The following is a 6037-nucleotide window of genomic DNA, read 5'->3' as shown; positions in this document are numbered from 1 at the left end:
TGTACATTGCAGATGATTTTTTTTAAAGTTTATTTTCATCTTCAAGAATAGGAGGTGGTTAAAAAAAATATCTAGATGAAGACCCTACATGTACATGAAAATAATGTTTAAAACATTTGGAAATAATTTTGTGATAAAAAGAAAAAATAAACTATACGCAAAATTGTCTGCTTAGAACCAATAGTTCGTTTCTCTGTTGGTTCTCTTAATTCAAAACATCTTCAAATATATGCCATTCTAAGATTCTTGATGTGTAGTTTTGGGTGCTTTTCTTCATACAAAAAATTTATTTTCCCCTGTAGGCTCGGGGTCTAAGAATAGGCCTTATGTATCTCCTGCATGTCGTAGGAGGCGACTAAAAGGAAAAAACATCCTGCCTTTGATTGAATCTAAATTACAGTCATTTCTTGGCGTAAAAATTAGCAGGACATAATATGAAATACTACAGAATTACCTCTCGCAAGACATATTTATTGCTATTGCTAGACAGACAGATACCTCTCTTGCAAGATATATGTATCATACTCTGCTAGACAGACAGATACCTCTCTTGCAAGATATATCTATCATACTCTGCTAGACAGACAGATACCTCTCTTGCAAGATATATCTATCATACTCTGCTAGACAGACAGATACGTGTACCTCTCTTGCAAGACAATAATGTTCTGCTGGTCAGAAATACATCTTGCAAGACATATCTGTAATGTTCTGCTGGTCAGAAATACATCTTGCAAGACATATCTATAATGTTCTGCTGGTCAGAAATACATCTTGCAAGACATATCTACAATGTTCTGCTGGTCAGAAATACATCTTGCAAGACATATCTATAATGTTCTGCTGGTCAGAAATACATCTTGCAAGACATATCTATAATGTTCTGCTGGTCAGAAATACATCTTGCAAGACATATCTATAATGTTCTGCTGGTCAGAAATACATCTTGCAAGACATATCTATAATGTTCTGCTGGTCAGACATCTTGCAAGACATATCTATAATGTTCTGCTGGTCAGAAATACATCTTGCAAGACATATCTATTTGTTCTGCTGGTCAGAAATACATATTGCAAGACATATCTATAATGTTCTGCTGGTCAGAAATACATCTTGCAAGACATATCTATAATGTTCTGCTGGTCAGAAATACATCTTGCAAGACATATCTATAATGTTCTGCTGGTCAGAAATACATCTTGCAAGACATATCTATAATGTTCTGCTGGTCAGAAATACATCTTGCAAGACATATCTATAATGTTCTACTGGTCAGAAATACATCTTGCAAGATTTATCTATAATGTTCTGCTGGTCAGAAATACATCTTGCAAGATTTATCTATAATGTTCTGCTGGTCAGAAGTACATCTTGTAAGACAGATACCTCTCTTGCAAGATATATCTGTAATGTTCTGCTGGTCAGAAATACCTCTTGCAAGATGTGTCTATAAAGTTCTGCTGGTGAGAAATATGTCTTGCTAGACAGTTACCTATTGCAAGATGTAATGTTCTGCTGGTCTGACATGTACATCTTGCAAGACATATCTATGATGTTCTGCTGGTCAGAAATACACCTGGGCCCTTTTGCAAAAAAGTTACTATTATGGTAACTTTGCAATCCAATGGTAACTTCCCTGAAATCCTTGATTCTCATCGGCTGCTTAGCAATGTTACCATTGGATGGCAAACTTACTATAATAGTAACTCATGTAATGGAGCCCCGGTATGAAAGGTACTTCTTGCAAGATAAATCTATCATGCTCTGCTGGTCAGAAATACATCTTGTAAGACAGATACCTCTCTTGCAAGATATATCTAAAATGTTCTGCTGGTCAGAAATACCTCTTGCAAGACATATGTTTTGCTGGTCAGAAATACCTCTTGCAAGACATATCTATAATGTTCTGCTGGTCAGAAGTACGTCTTGCTAGACAGTTAGCTATTGCAAGATGTATCTATAATACTCTGCTGGTCAGAAGTACATCTTGCTAGACAGTTACCTATTGCAAGATATAAGATATATCTATAATGTTCTGCTGGTCAGAAGTATGTCTTGCTAGACAGTTAGCTATTGCAAGATGTATCTATAATGTTCTGCTGGTCAGAAATATATCTTGTAAGACAGATACCTCTCTTGCAAGATGTATCTATAATGTTCTGCTGGTCAGAAATATATCTTGTAAGACAGATATATCTCTTGCAAGATGTATCTATAATGTTCTGCTGGTCAGAAGTATGTCTTGCTAGACAGTTATCTATTGCAAGATATATCTATAATGTTCTGCTGGTCAGAAGTACGTCTTGCTTGCGAGTTACATGTACCTATTGCAAGATGTTATCTATAATGTTCTGCTGGTCAGAACTATATTTTGTATGACAGTTATCTCTCTTGCAATATATATCTATAATGTTCTGTTGGTCAGAAATATATCTTGCTCTACAGTTATCTCTCGTGCAAGATTTACATCTTGCTGTACTGCCTATTACCCCTGGTATATTGCAAATTAAACGGTGTGTGTAAAATCATTTCAGGATGTAAAGCAAATACATTTTGATGAGGAAAAGAATTTTTAAATGTCATACTGTATTATATATTTATCTTTTGGAAAAAGAAAAGGCTACCTTTATGATACATTGCAAATAAAAACAGTTAGAAGGGTAATTGAGAATGTCAATGAAGAAAAGAATCTTAGAGTGGCATATTGGGATATTTAAAAAAAGTGTTAGACACCTGATACAATGCAAAAAAAATGTCAGTTAAGAAAATAATTATGAAGAAAATTTAAATGTGGCATATTAAGAAATAAATATCAAACCCATTATATTAATAAAGGTAAACAATAGGGCCGAATAAATGAGTGTCTGGACCATAAAAAAAACTTTTTATAAATCGATTTTAGAATTATCATCGATCTCTGATTTTTTAAGAAATAAGGGGCTATTAATTAAGGATATACACAGAAATTCAAAAAGAAAAAAGTTTACAGAAATTGGCAAAAGGTAATGAAATCACAACAAAATTCAGCCATGTCTGCATAAAAATTATTGCACAAAAGGTAAAGGAAATCCATGGCATATCATTTGTAATTGGGAATATGCAAGTAAGGAAGATGGCATGAAATAAAATGAAATGCAATGCATGCATTTATAAATCATTAAAATGAAAGAGATAGAGAGAGGATGGGGAAGAAAGTAGGGGAAATCCCCATATTTATACATCTTAAAACACACCTTATATAAGTTAACATAACTGTGCCATTAACATCATTTTGTATCCTCTGTAAAAAGCACTAAATCCAATTATCATTTTTATTATTATCATACATGTATTGCAGGCACAATTTACACAAAATATTGTGGACATAGGAAAGTTAGGAGACAAAATATATATTCAAGAACATGGAATGTGATTGTGGTAGACTATGAACAAAAAAATCTTGAGACAGAATCAAAAGAGGAAGAAAAAAACATAATTGCCCATTTGAATAAGAAAAAATGAATCCAAATGTAAGAAAATGGCTAGCTTTAAGACTGCAAGTAACAATTGAAAAAGGTCTGTATCCAATGTGATAACCAACCACACGAGTGTGGATTGGAAATTGAGATTGGGATTTATTGGGTTGGCTGCAAGATAAGTATCTTTTGCCATAAACATGCCGCTGAATATTTCCTTTAGACCAAGCACATGTTGCAAAGTTTTATGCCATGCATCTCTCATGTTGAAGCATTCATGTTCATCTCACAAAGTATATAATGCATTCTTTCCCAAAACAGACCTAACTGTTGAATTTCATTCATAATTAAGAGTTTGGGGATATGTGAGTACTACCTGTTTATTTTTATTTTTTTAATTTGAATCTATAAATGAAATATTAAAGAGAGAAAAGAGAAAATGAAATGTGATTATGGTATACTATGAAAAATAAACGAAAGAGAGAGAGAGTGAAAAAAAAAACAGGTGAAATAGCTAGGTGCCAATTAAAATTAATAGAAAAATAAATTAGACAGAAATTGAATGGCTCTTAAGACTGCACATCACAAATAACAGTTATGGTCTTTATGCAATATGATTAACGATCAAGATCAGAATTTATGTAAGTTGGATTGCAAAATATTCATCATTTGCCCTCTGTACTGCTTGTGAGTTGAGGCCAAGATCTAAGGTAGATGTGAATGTATAAAATTAGAAATTCATCAAAACAAGCTATGTGAATTTGATGTGGCTAACTTAGACACTGCAAAAGTACTTGAAAGTCTAACTGATGATAAATATGAAATATATAACCAGTCTCCTATCTACTTGTACTTGGAGGAAATGGTCAAGAAAACCGTTATTTAATAGTCCTTTTTAAATGTCTGATTTTTACCAAATCTTTTTATCTATTCAAGGGCAGATTGACCAAAATGACCTACAAAAGGCTAGGTGACTGAAATAAACAAGACTTTAAAAATACCATAAAACAAAACTGCATAATATGTGGCTAACTTTGCACTGTAAGATTACAAATCATTTTTAAAAAACCTGGACGAAAGCAATTAAATTGCCAGGTTCTCTGCAAATAACAAATAATAAACATGGCTTTTATTTAATAGAATAACTTGCAAAATATTCATCGTTTGCCTTCTGTACTGTTTGTGAGTTGGGGCTAAGATCTAATGTAGATGTGAATGTAGAGAATTAGAAATTCTTCAAAACATGCTATGAAAAATTGATGTGGCTACCTTAGACACTGCAAGAGTTCCTGAGAGTCTTAACTGATAACAAATATGGAATACATTGAATATGTAAAACTAGTCCCTCCTATGTACATGTATGCAGAAGAAATGTTTGAAGGAATCACTTATTTAATTGCCGGTTTTAATAGTCAGATTGCTACCAAATCTTTTAATTGGAAGGGCTAGTTAACTTCAGGAACAAATCTTTAGTATATGGAAGTACTCGAAGAGAACTTAAAAAGAGTTATATTGACACAATGAGAACATTAGCCTACACGATTTATGGTTACCTTAACGCTGCAAAAATTACAAAAAAGAGAAAGTGCACAGAATCTTAATCCAATGTGGCAGTTTGGGGGGGAACGGTTTATATTGTATGGCCATGAGAAGCAAGCTATGTGTAGTACTCAATCGTTTCCATCAAATTTTGAGAAATCACCCATGCATGTAAGCACTTGATTTGCATACATGTGTGCAGCACCTAGGCCAAAAAGAACTTGATTTAGCCAAAATTTAAGGCTAATTTCTGAAGAAGCTAGTGACACATGAATGATTTAGAGATGATGAATTCTGGAGAGTGTGGAAGGTAAGGGGGGGGGGGGGGTAAATAGCAAAGAGAAGCAAACAAATTACTATCCCAGCCTTGTCTCAAGAAAAGTAATCACACAATTTGTTTATTTGGAAGGGCTGTTGAAATTCATGAAATACTGTGGGCCCTGAGAAAAATCCACATTAATGCCATTGGGGGAGTAATTTCTGCAAGACTAGCAATCATTTTTTTGTGTTAAAAACAATTCTTTTGAAATTTGATCCATAACATGAAGAAGTAAAGAAAGTCTCTTTAACACTGGGTTCTTCCTGATATAAGAAACTGTCACTTGATTTCATTCCGAATAGTTTATATATTCACCCATTGTCACATTGAAAACAAAATGACATTAATAATATTTGTTATTTCATAAAATGGAAATTGTTACGTAGAAACTAAAAGGTCACTTATTTATTTTCTTTAGTGATTGTTATAGTGCATACAATTACATTAATTTATGTATGAAGTAAGACTTTGAACAAAAGGAATAAAACTATTAAAAGAGAAGGTGGGGGTAAATCATTAACTGCAATAAAGCAGGACAATCCCTGTAAAAACCACCCGACAATCATATGAAAATAAATAGGCAATGAAATCTACTTTTCATTAAAAATCAAATGAAATCCATATGGGATTACGAAATATTAATTTTGTTCTTCTTTTTGAATAATTTATAACACAATCGAAACTAACATAGGGGTGTATATAGAAGATGAACTTACGTTGTCTT

The sequence above is a fragment of the Lytechinus variegatus genome, chromosome 15 (genome assembly GCF_018143015.1).
Source record: "Lytechinus variegatus isolate NC3 chromosome 15, Lvar_3.0, whole genome shotgun sequence".
Classification (NCBI taxonomy): domain Eukaryota; kingdom Metazoa; phylum Echinodermata; class Echinoidea; order Temnopleuroida; family Toxopneustidae; genus Lytechinus; species Lytechinus variegatus.
This window is presented reverse-complemented; position numbering follows the sequence as displayed.